This window comes from Tyto alba, unplaced genomic scaffold (assembly GCF_018691265.1).
Source record: "Tyto alba isolate M040663 unplaced genomic scaffold, T.alba_DEE_v4.0 Super-Scaffold_18, whole genome shotgun sequence".
Lineage (NCBI taxonomy): Eukaryota > Metazoa > Chordata > Aves > Strigiformes > Tytonidae > Tyto > Tyto alba.
The window spans coordinates 17444427-17456684 of NW_024881280.1; the positions used below are offsets into that span (position 1 = coordinate 17444427).

Below are 12258 nucleotides of genomic sequence, written 5' to 3' on the forward strand. Positions count from 1 at the left end.
ACCTGCAGGATGACATCTGTCAATGGAATATCAACTACAGAAGGGAATATTTGTGGGTTTTCAAGTAAAAAAAAAAAAAAAAAAAAAATCTATTCAACAGCTAAAATCCACTATTTCAAAGATTAGGCTTTATATTACTGAAGGTCATTTTTTTCAAATAACCACATTTAAACTCCTGAATAAAGTATGCTCCTCAAAAGACCCCCTTCTATTTTAATGGCATAGTGAAATAAGAATTGCATTATACAAATAATGGGTGGGAGCAAATAAATCAAGAAACCCAAAGCTAAAAGCTTTTCATTTTTTGTGGTTCCAAGAGTCTGCTATTGAATAAATGAACATATCCAGAAAACCAAAAATAGAGATAACTTAAAACCACAAGTATTTACAGAAAACACATTTTAAGCCACATATTAAATGTAATTTCCCTAGGAAACTGTACATTATAGTTAGTGGTACATTTAAATTTTAAAAGAAAACCAAACGCACACAAGCAAGTCTATATCCCTATAATCTCAGGAAGCCACAACTACCACAACCCTTTTACATTTGTTATTAAAGATAGTCTCCCTAGTATAAGAAATTTGTTTCACACATCAGCCAGATTTGTTTTGTCACTTCATAACAAAATGTGGAAGAAACTCAGTGTGGCACTTCTCTGTACAAGAAAAAAACAAACAAAAAAACCCTACTTTCAGGGAATTAAAAAGCATAAATTTGTTTTCAATTTAATTTGAAGAATCAGAATAAAAGCTAGTGAATTTCAAAGCAGTAGGGTTCTTTGGTTTATGAAAAAAACACTACAAAACTCAAGCAATTATTCTCCAAATTCCTAGACTCATCAAGTTTTCTACAAATTAGTTGATCATTTGACTAAAAATTAACAATAATATTGATGTTTTTCCTTTATAATTAAAATTGCCTAACACTTTACGATTTATAAATAATACTGCCTCTGTCTTCACTTAGTTTTCAATTTGCCAAAACATTGCTTATCCAAATGATTTTTTTGGATCTCTGCCTTCAGTTGGTTGGTTTTCTACTTCTTCCAAGTTTCAGCCAGTGAATCAGTGACTTCTAATAGAACCATGAAAAATGAGATTGTTTTCTCATGTTAAGTAAGTTTTAAATGCTTCTCTAGAAAATCTCATACTTAAAAGTGTGAGAGGTATGCTTTTCATCAGCCCTCCCCCACCACCCCCACCTCCAAAATCAAATGTAGTTAAATTAGAATCCTCTGAACAACTGAAATTAGTCAAGCTCAGGAATCAAAAAAGAAAATTTACCCAAAGAAGCCAGTATTCTCTGTTCCCACATAACTCCTACACGCCAACCTGACTGAGGCTTTCTGGTTTTCAACATGACTGAGTGCCTTAGTTCATTATTTTCAAATGTTCAGCATAACTCCTCTTTCAATTGTTATACCTGGTAACTGCAACCTGCTGTTATGATAGATACCAAAACCCATGAGACAACCCAAGTTGTACACAACTGAAGTTCAAAGTGGAAGAATTAGATGACATAAGAACACTGGTAAACAAGTTGCTAACTTTGGTGGGCTAGGGGACACAAGGAAGAGTTTCCTCATTCAGAAATTAATGTTAACTTTGAAGAACTAAGTGCTTGAGAATGCTCCAATACAATGCTAACAAATTCAGTTCATCCTAACTTTTCACAGGTGATCACTTTGGGTACTCTTTATAAATGCCCAGTTTTAAACAAGAACAATTTAACTGGCAAGCAGCAAGTCAAGCAAACACAATGGTAACCATTCATGAACAATATACGGAATGACAAAAAAAAAATTCACATATCCTGACAAAAATAATACTGTGGAAATTCAAACTGGATATCAAATGTTTATATAAAATTCAGCTATAGTTCTCCAGTCATTTCTTCCTCCCCTCAATAAAGCTAGGGATAACAGCACACCTTCCACCTGAAGGATGCTTAAGTAATTATTTATTTTTATTTATGAATACCTACTCTGAAAATGAGAATCAGAAGAAAAATCACAAGCAGTCAATAACACCTTATTCCATGCATGCTTTAAATTAGGAGTAAATAAAATCTCGGGCAACACAACGCTAATAAAACAAGATATTAACTCAACTACCCATTCGGTAAGTATGCATAACCATTAATGACTTACAAGTCATTAAGTAAATACTACCAAAAAAATCATGTGAATTATTTTTTTCTGCACTTGTTCTTTACTTTCAATAGTGCCTCCCCTCCATATCAGAAACTAAAAGTTAAAAAGTGACAATACAGAAGTCACATAGCAACTGTGTCGCATTTTCTCTCACTACATCATTCTCACCCTTCTGGGCTGTTTCAACAAAAACACAAGACAGTTACAAGGTAAGACAAAGGCAATGACAATTACTACCAAACAAACACTCTACAACACAAAACCAAGTAAAAGACTATTACCTCCATTCAATATTACAGAAAAAGTCTTAGAAGAACAAAAAATATTAAACTATCAGATAAGAATTTGGTCAAGACACACTAACATTTTTAGTTAGTGAGATTACACATTAAAAACAATCTTCATTAGCAATAAAAGAAACAAAGCGAAGACTTTATAGTTTTAACTTTTGAATCTAGTTTAAGACACAGATATCTGAAAGAGAAGTACTTCAATTTTCTTCTGCTTGGAACAAGATTTCATTTTGTCTTGGATAGCAAAAGTGATAATAGAATGTAAGTATTTTTTAAATTATTGTCCCTATTTCAAGAAAAAAAAAATTCAGAACTTATTAGTCAGATCATTTATATGCTTTACTATCAGCAGGAAAGGAAGTGCTGCATGTAACAGACAATGTACTTCATGAAATCTCACTGGGGTTCTTTTGGACCAATTCTTGAAATTGAGAAAATTTATTAAACATTTAAAAATATACAGTTATAGAAAATAGGGCTTTTCTGATTTGCATTTGTATTTATTTGGGTTTCTATTTATATGTTTGTGTTAAAAGGAGTGACCATCATTTTACTGGTGCCAAAATGGTCTTTAATTTATGTATTTTAGGATGCGTATTATGGATTTTTTTTCCAGTACATATATATACATATATGTGTATGTGTACATACATACTTACACACATACATACATTATCCTTTGGCCTATCAAAATATTGTATCATCTTTCATTCTCATTATAAGGTGACTTTCTTTTCATTATATTTGTAAACATTTGTTTAGCCATAGCCCACAACATGAGCTAGAAGCAAATGAACAAGACTACAACTCTAATACTTTACACAAAGGTATAAAGTTCGAAGTACAGTAGATATTCACTGCTTTATAGACACCAAAGATAGGTATCTGCTTTTTGAACCCAGCACCACACTGAGCGTAAAATTTCAAACAGAACAACCATGAAAATGAGAATTAGACTCTAGAATTCTCAAGCAGCAAATTCTAGGAAGGCAAACACTATAGAAATTGTGAGATTTCAGACAACTAACATGCACAATTCTGTCGGTGGATTTGAAACCTTTTTGGATATGACTACCAGAAAAGTAACAGCAAATACTCTCCCATTTAATTAAGGCCAGTGTTCAAACCCAAAGATGCTAGATCCATGTGTTTGAAGAAAAAGTCAACAACACATTGTCCCCTTTTACTCTGCTAGTAACACTGATTTCAAACACTGATAACTGTCTTACATTCAAGAAGAGTAAGACAGGTGTGAAGCAAATGGTTATTCATCCCAAATTCATCAACAGAAGAAATAAGCCTGTATAGTTTATGATCTGTTTCATTAATATACCTGTCTATTATAAGATATGAAATATCTTCAGCCATAATCGGACCACCATTAGATTTTATGCAGAACACTCACTGTCTTGACACTTTCTCTGATTTTCAGTGCTCTTGAATGAAATGTTTGTACTGAAATTAAGAATGTAAGAAGCACCATCAAATACACTATTCTGAAATGAAAAAAAGAAACAAAGTCATTACAAAAAGATCTTTCCTCAGTGTACCTTCCCAGTGTTCAGTAGGTCACAAAATAACAGTATGTTTATCACATAAGGCAGGTGCATTCTGCATACAGCTACTACTGAAATCTTCCAAAATCATCTCAATGAGAAATTTTTTGTAATGTGGTTCCTCCTCATCCACATCTGAATTTTCTACCAAGTGGAAAGTGAAAAAGGGTGAAAAGAATGAAAGCCAGAAGACAGGCTCTCTGAAGCCAATATTTCCTCCCACTGCCTTAAATGTACTTATTGCCTATTAAAACACACTATACAACAATAAATCACTGGAAGCTGCAATAAATACCTGATAGGGAGGAAAAGGTTCTATATACCTGCCTTATTTTTCAAAACACATAATTTTTAATCCCTCACTTCAAGTAAATTCACCGTTGTCAGGAAAAGGCATCTCTAACATTTCCAATTTTGCTATCTGACCAATGTAAATTTATTAATACCTTTGAATCTTCAACAGAAGTAATGGACTTCTGTCGAGTTTACATTAACACAAAGCTATATTAAGCAGCAGTAGGTTACAGACACTACAGTATGCTAGAACACAGTTACTACATCCATGCAATGGGTTCTTTTTTAAATTTATTTTCTACATAATTTAAGTGAGAAATCTTGGCAGCAAGGAATCTAGTTGAATTTGATTTTGCTAATTAGTTGTTTAATTGTATTTAATTTTTTGTACAGATGTTCACAGCTCATTCAGGAGGAGATCTATTTCCTAAGTACAAAATTTAAAGTGCCTAGGATTTTCTAGACCGATGAGATCTGAATGTTTGGAAATTTTTTTGCTTTAATCTGTTGTACTAGAGTAATTTCCTTTACAGGGAACAACCAACAACAACATCCCCCTAAAAAAGAAACAAAAGCAGAATTCTACAGCAGCCTAGACATGCCATATAGAATTACGACATATAAAACAACTTTAAAAAGAAATAGCTTTAAATCCATAAGATTTGACATACCAGAAAATAACTCAGATGCTTTCCCTCTGACAACAAATGATCAGCTGCAAAAATTTCAAATACAACATCCTTACTTATTTAAAATCACACCCAAAAAAAGAATAAAAATGAAATTCAACATACCTCTGGCTATTTACAACACATAGCTAAGATGGGGGAATACATCAGCAATTCCTTTGAGTCTCTTAAAATCAGGTCTTGCTTATGTCTTTCCACAGCTACCTAAGAATTTTATTAGTTTTAAGATGACTCCTGTTTTCAAGCTAACCATTGCATTTGATTAATCTCTAGTAATAATACTTTTGACAAAATCACATTCCAACCATGCCATAAGCTTATCTTCTTCTTTGCTAAGACTTATAAAAATGGTACAGATCAAGATACTTTATATATAATTTATATATACATACATGAGGGATTTTTCCTATGTGTGGTTTTTTTTTTTTTTTTTTTTAATTACCAAGTAGACACCAAAATATCTGAAATGAGCTATAAGGATGTAATTTATGAGTGAAAGATCACTCCACTTATTTCCACTAATACCATCAAGAATAATGACCACAAGAAGCCTCAATGGATAATATCAAAGTTAAAATAATGAATATGATAAAAACTATTATTCTTCAGTTTGACCACCTTCCTTGTCCACTTTGTATTTTCCCAAAACATTCAACCCCTTTCATTGGTTTTCACTTAGGTACATGAAATCCTGTTGTAAAGAATATCTTCCAGCCAATATACATATGTGAGTACAACTTGTATTAAGCTGTATGTCCTGATATTCTCCTTGTTCATGTTATTCCAATTTTTTAACTCTAAATTGAATTTTTAGCTCATTACAGTCCTTCAGTTTGGTGATACTTCACTTAGAACAGTATAAGCTATCAGACATTTTTGTCCTAAGTACTGTGAGATTGGGAATAAAAATGTGAATAAACAGCAACATTCCAAAATTGGATATCAGCAGTGTTCATCCAACTCTTTATTTTCTCAGTTACTTAAAAATAATATTAGATAAGATTCTCAGAGCAAACAGTGGAGAGAGGTCAGGCCAAATCATTTTGGAGTATTACTCAAAATGCATGTAGTTTTTAGAAAAAGTGCTTTTTAATTTTTTTTTTTTTTTTTTTTTTTTTGTAAATTCCATGGTATTTTAGTCTGACAGTATACATTTGCATCAAGTCATGTAAATTAGAATATGGGATATTAAAAATATATTAGATAAGTAGTAGGTACTGATAAATGTTCCTGCACTGCAACACAAGAATCCTTACAGCTAATATCCTGGGTTTCAGTCACATCAAATTTACACTAGTAATGTTTGAAATAATTGTTAAATTTACAAACACCCTGAATATGATAGATGGACAAAATTAATTTATAATTGTTCAAATCTACCACATAAAAATTAAAGAAAACAGTAACTTCTACCCTGTGCTCAAAGCTGGTTCATAAACCAGTAATAGAGAAATATAATATAAACCAAATACAATACTAGTAGAGCAGCATAAGCACCTCTATCATGGACAAATGGCATTCCTTTAGTAGCAGCATGTGAATATGAAGACAATACTTAGGACAAGTAGATAATATATCAGTGCCACTTCTAACTAGGAAAAAAGTCCTTTGATATTTTCATGAAATCAATTTTTTACTCAGAACATGCAAATTTGCTTTATTTTTTCATACATCAGTTTGCCTTAACTTTCCAAAGCTATTTTCCTATGTACACAGTAAAAAAAGATAGCACTGTTCCTCTTGTTTCTGAGCCAGCATTAGTAATAACCAAAGATAAAGTATAATTTTGGAATAAAATTAATCCACTGCTGCTGCAATTTTTTTTCTTTTTTTAATATAACTTCACAAATCCCCCAAGAAACAGATCTGCAATGTGTAATTCATTGCTTATTTGAATATTCAGGGCCTAATTTAACTGTAGGTTCTTTACATTTTGACCTAAGTGATGCAATTTTTTCCTCTATTTGTATAACCTTCTTCCTGCTCATAAATGAGAGTTCTTCATGACCAACTACGTAAAAATGTACACTTGATTCTGAACCAGATGCTTTTCAATTTTAAAATCAAAACCATTCTCTATCTGTAATTGCATCTAATTTTCTCAAAGATAGGTGAAAAGCCCTTCAAAACTAGCAGGAGAGATGGGAGAAGGGAAGAGGAAAGCATAAGAAATGTATTATCACAATTCCAAAAAGTACCACAGCTCATTTTAGGATATAAGTGGAGATCCGCCTACTTTTTAAAAACCAACTCTGTTTAGCACTTGCATAAAAATAATGTTAACGGAGCACTGAACAAATGTACACAAAAGTACAAGCAAAAAAATTATAGCATAAGATGCCCACTACTTTAAGCTCTCAGCTTTGACTAGCAGCTTTATTCTACAGAGTAAAATGTTGGTTGTTACACTATGGAATGATGAAGACAAAAGAATGGGTAAAAGAAAGGATAAAGAGAGGTAGTATTAATTTGGTAAGATTTCTAGGAAAACTTACAAATCAAAAAACAGAATCCACTTTCAGTTATAATATTTAAAGGTAGTCCTTCCCCACATCAATACAAAAAAAAAATATTGTTTTAATGCAGTTATGAAGTTTAGGACTACATGTTTTAAAATATCTTCTACCATTAAAAAAACTTTTCAATTCAGGCAAGATTAAGTGACAGTCACAAAACAACTTCACCATTTTAGTAATTACTTATTCTGATTGTTGATTAAAAACTAAAAATTAGCATAGTTTTAAAAACACATCTGCTGCTCATATACACAGTAACTGGAAAGTTTTTATTAATTTTGTAGGTTCTTCAAAAGAGATAAAGCTGCCACTCTAACTTTTTTGATTCAGTCCAAGACAGAAATTTTCATGATAAAATTTACCAGATTCTGTAAACTTTAATTTAGAAAAATGTATCTATAACGATACCTTTTCATGTTTATAAATTTTCATCCACTGTCATACCTCACATGCGGTGTGTACCTAAAACATATACATCACATTCCTACAGGAAGCTAATTCCAAAACTGTTCTCACCTCATAAACAGTAACTGGGGAGGGTATATTGTTTGGGGTAAAGGACAGATTTGTTCTGCATTTCTACAGAATATGGAAATCCTATAGGGTTCCTACATGCTTAAACAAGACACAACAATCCTCTTCAGGAAATAGGCAGGAATCAGGTTGTTGGCATTCAATCCAAAACATACTCCATCTCACTTTGCACATATTGTGAGGGAACCTTGAAATGCAAAATACTTTTAAATGTAAAAATGTTTTTAGCACTACTTCTTACACAAATTTGTAAGAACTTAAAACTGGCAAGCTTTCTATTATGCACCTTAAGTATCTAGACTTAATGGCCCCTCAGTTACAAATAGAGCGGAAATGTGCAACACAATCTAAAAACAGATTTTATTATAAATATTATTATAAAATTCATCTTACCAAGACAGCAATTGTTGTTACTATTTAGATATGACTTCTGCTTCTCTTATTCAACTAAACATATAAATTTAGACTGCTAAAAACTACAGCTCATAAATTTTAAGATAACCAAATTAAAGTTTTTTAAAAAGTTACTGACCTCTACAAAAAAAAGAGTATTACTATGAAAAGCTACTTTAAAAACAAACATATGTTTTATTAAAAACAAACAAACAACTCATATCTAACATACTTAAGCAGTCTAAAAACTAAAACTTTCCCCAGTCCTCAAGTTTAATGAAACAATAATCAACACAGGCCCAGAGCAATCACAAAACCTCTCTATATTCTATTTCTCTTTTCACAGAAGTCCCTGAGGTTACAGAGAATTTCTTAAGTCTCCAACTCAGAAGTTGGTAACTTTTCCCAAATCTTTAGCCAAGGTGTTTAGAGATCAAACAGCTGAGCACTGCTTGGATGAAGTAATTGAAACTGCCTTCTCTTTCCAGTTTTATTTTTTTGTCCCTTTTCTATAAATTATCATCAGTCTGTAATTCAGACAAATTCTGTGAATTTCAGTGTGGGTCATACCAAAAATATAACCATTGTGAACAAGGAAGAAAAGGCAAAGGATACTGAAATGACAAGAAAGTCATAACAGAACTCTAGAACAAAAGCTAAGATGCATCTAACATAGCTCCACACTGCACATATGTGGGCACATATATCTTTGAAATGACCTAATAATTATATTTGCAGAGACATGAAATAGCCATCCCAATATAAAAAGTTCTGTTCCTTTTTATAAAGACTACTGTGGATAATACTTGAAACCCAATTTTAAAACTCACTGCAACTGAGCTAGAAAAGCAGCTATTTCATCCCATGAAAAGATTTTCTAAGGGGACAGAATTTTTAGAGTTGAAGAATGCTGCTTTGATTTCCTGCCTGCCGTTGCAAAAACACTGAAACAAATCTAAACCCGTCCATCCATTTTGCCAAAGCCGGGACAATAGTATCATAGAAGGAATCATGAAGAAGTTACAGAGTATCTACAATCAATGACTGTAAAAGAGCTGAACAAGGCAAGGCTCTTTAAACACCCTATCTAGTAAACACTCCTCTCTTCCTCACCAATCTGTTAACACACAACTGTCTTAGCATCTAGTTACCAGATTCTATACCAGTTTCCACAGACTTTTCATGTAGAACAGATATACAATTAACAACAGGAAATTAAAAACCTGAAGACTTTCAGCTCATTGACTTTGAAATTTCATTTTTTCAGTTTAGGCTTGGTGAAGGCAGAAACAATTAGTTGCATTTTTCATATGCAACTTTTTATTATGGTATAAGAAAATGTTGATGGGAATCCAGCCTGAGAAGTGGCTGAGGAGCATACAGAACATGAATGAAAATATAACCATGATCTCATACAAATTAGCAGAAAGTATGGTTGGTTTAAAGGCAATACTGATCTGTCTAGAATGCCATATTTAATTCCAACACAGCTTTCATTACCAACCAAACTAATTTTCTACTCACACATTATTAATTTATGAACTTGATCAGATATTCATGTGACACCATGCTTGGAGTCACTTGACTCTTAAATTAGAACTTGTCAAAGCTAAAAAGTTATCTTAATACTAGGTTTTTTTGTGAAAGGAATCATGCACACTTTCAGGAACAAAGGCTAGTAAGTGAGCAGCAAATCCCAGTGCTAACGAAGTCATACCATTTCAGAAGTTCCTATTTGTCTTAAAAAGCACTTCCATAGACTGGGGTTATGAATTATAGCTACCTGCAGTAAGATGGAATTGGACTTAATGACCCAAGAGCATAATTGTATGAGTATGATGTCCCATTAATAGTTCTGTCAAAAAAGGATAGCAGTTCTTTTCATTAACTAAATTACATTTATCTTACGAAGAAAAAAGAAATGACCCCTTTACTTCGCTATAAAAGCTTTACCTTCCCACCAGGTTGTTCGAAGTCTCATACAAATAGACACCAAGCTCACAGGGCACATTTTCCTTTGTCATCTGGATCCTATTTCATTTAGGACATCTCAGTGAGTAAAGATGCTTCAGAGCTTCTCTCTTGTGGAGGAGCTCAGAACTGGCAGCATCACCTCAATTTTGAGGCAGATGGAAGGCTTTAAAAGGGCTATGAATATGATCTTTTATGAGTTTGTCTGGAAGGACAGCGGAGAACTGCATTTCCTAAATCCATGAGGTTCTTTCCACACCTGCTTTCTAACAATTCACTTGAATTAGCTTCCCAAACAACCTCTCAGTTGTCTTCTAGGCTATGTTCCTTTTGAACACTCAACCTAGGAGTGCCCCAAGAATGACCTATGTAAGGGAACATGGATGACGACCTAACCAGCAGAGCTGTGATTTCAATTAATTTCTGCAATTCTTAGCAGTGTCTGCCAGTATACCAAGACAAAATTGAGTGAAATTTTGGATTTCCACCACCACTACGTTTTTAGAAAGGCAAAGCATTTACACAACACAAAAAGGTTTATAATCCCTGTGGTGTGCTCACCCTGGCTAACTGCTAAACCCAAACAGCTGCTCACTCACTCCCTACCCTCACCCAGCAGGATGGGGGAAGAAAACATGAAGAGCAAAAGCAAGAAAAATCATGGGTCAAGGTAAAAATAGTTTTATAAGTCAAGGAAAAGAGGAAGAAGAAGGGGGGGGAAAAAAAAAAAAAAAACGTGATGCAAAGGCACTCACCACATCCCATAGGTAGACCACTGCCCTGCTACTCTGAGCAAAACAATACCTAAAACCCCCTCCCCTCCATTTTATTGGTAGATTATATTATATGGCATGGAACAGCTTCTTCATTCAGTTCAGGTCATCTGCCTGATTGTGTCCCCTCTCAACTTCTTGTGCACGCCCAATCTACTCACTGAGGGGGTAGGCAGAGTCAGAAACAGAGAAAGGCCTGCCACAGTGCAAACACTGTTCAGCTACAGTTAAAACATGAGTGTGCTGTCAACAGTTTTTTGGTCACAAATCTAAAACCTAACACCATACAAACTGCTATGAAAAAAGAATTAACTCCATCACAGCCATACCCAGCTGTATTCAAAAATCTTGCTTTCCTCCCTTGACATTTCTGTCATGTGTGGCCACTGATTTCTATCTAGCTACACAGTGTGGAAAGCCCAGGTGTGAGGATTTTAATGACCATTAACAATTCTCAAGTGCTTAGGGTGAACAATTTTTAACTTAAAAAAATGAGGGAAGTTCTGCACTGAGAAAAACAGGCTATATGGAAAAAAACAGTCCTTCCGTCTCTCCTCATTATAGACATTTTAGTACAGCAAACATTCTGACCATCTCTCAATATTAAGTGTAACATTACTTACAAAGGTCTTGGAATTCTGAAGTAGTTAAACTCCTAAAATATTATGGGGAACACACAATAGTCAAAGATTCCATTAAAATTACAGCAGCTTATAACTACATTCTAAGTTATCAGAAGCAAGGCTCTGCAAAGAAAAAGGTCTGCCATCATTACCTACAGGTTCATGAGAGGGAGTCAGTATAACAGAATTAACAGCTTTCAGCTGTAAAATTACTAATTCCAGTAATACAGTACATTAAACATGCCATTTGAGATATATGCCAACTTAAACTACCACATATGGCATATCTATCTAATTATCACAGTTTGTGTTTTCATATTCAGAGCTGTTCTAGTTTTTAAACAATGTGTTAAAATGCACCATTTTATCTGAAAACAGAAAATGCTATCTTTTATAATACCAGTAGTTCAATACTGTATTTTTAACGTGCAGTACACTACATGTTTGGAAAAAAAAACAAA

The 12258-nt window shown here is 33.4% G+C and overlaps 1 protein-coding gene across 2 annotated transcripts in view; it reads right to left on the reverse strand.

The window, feature by feature from the left end:
• The window catches only part of NOVA1 (NOVA alternative splicing regulator 1), a 154659-nt gene that overhangs the window by 125242 nt on the left and 17159 nt on the right, over positions 1-12258 (reverse strand). The gene's annotated exons all lie outside the window — the stretch shown is intronic.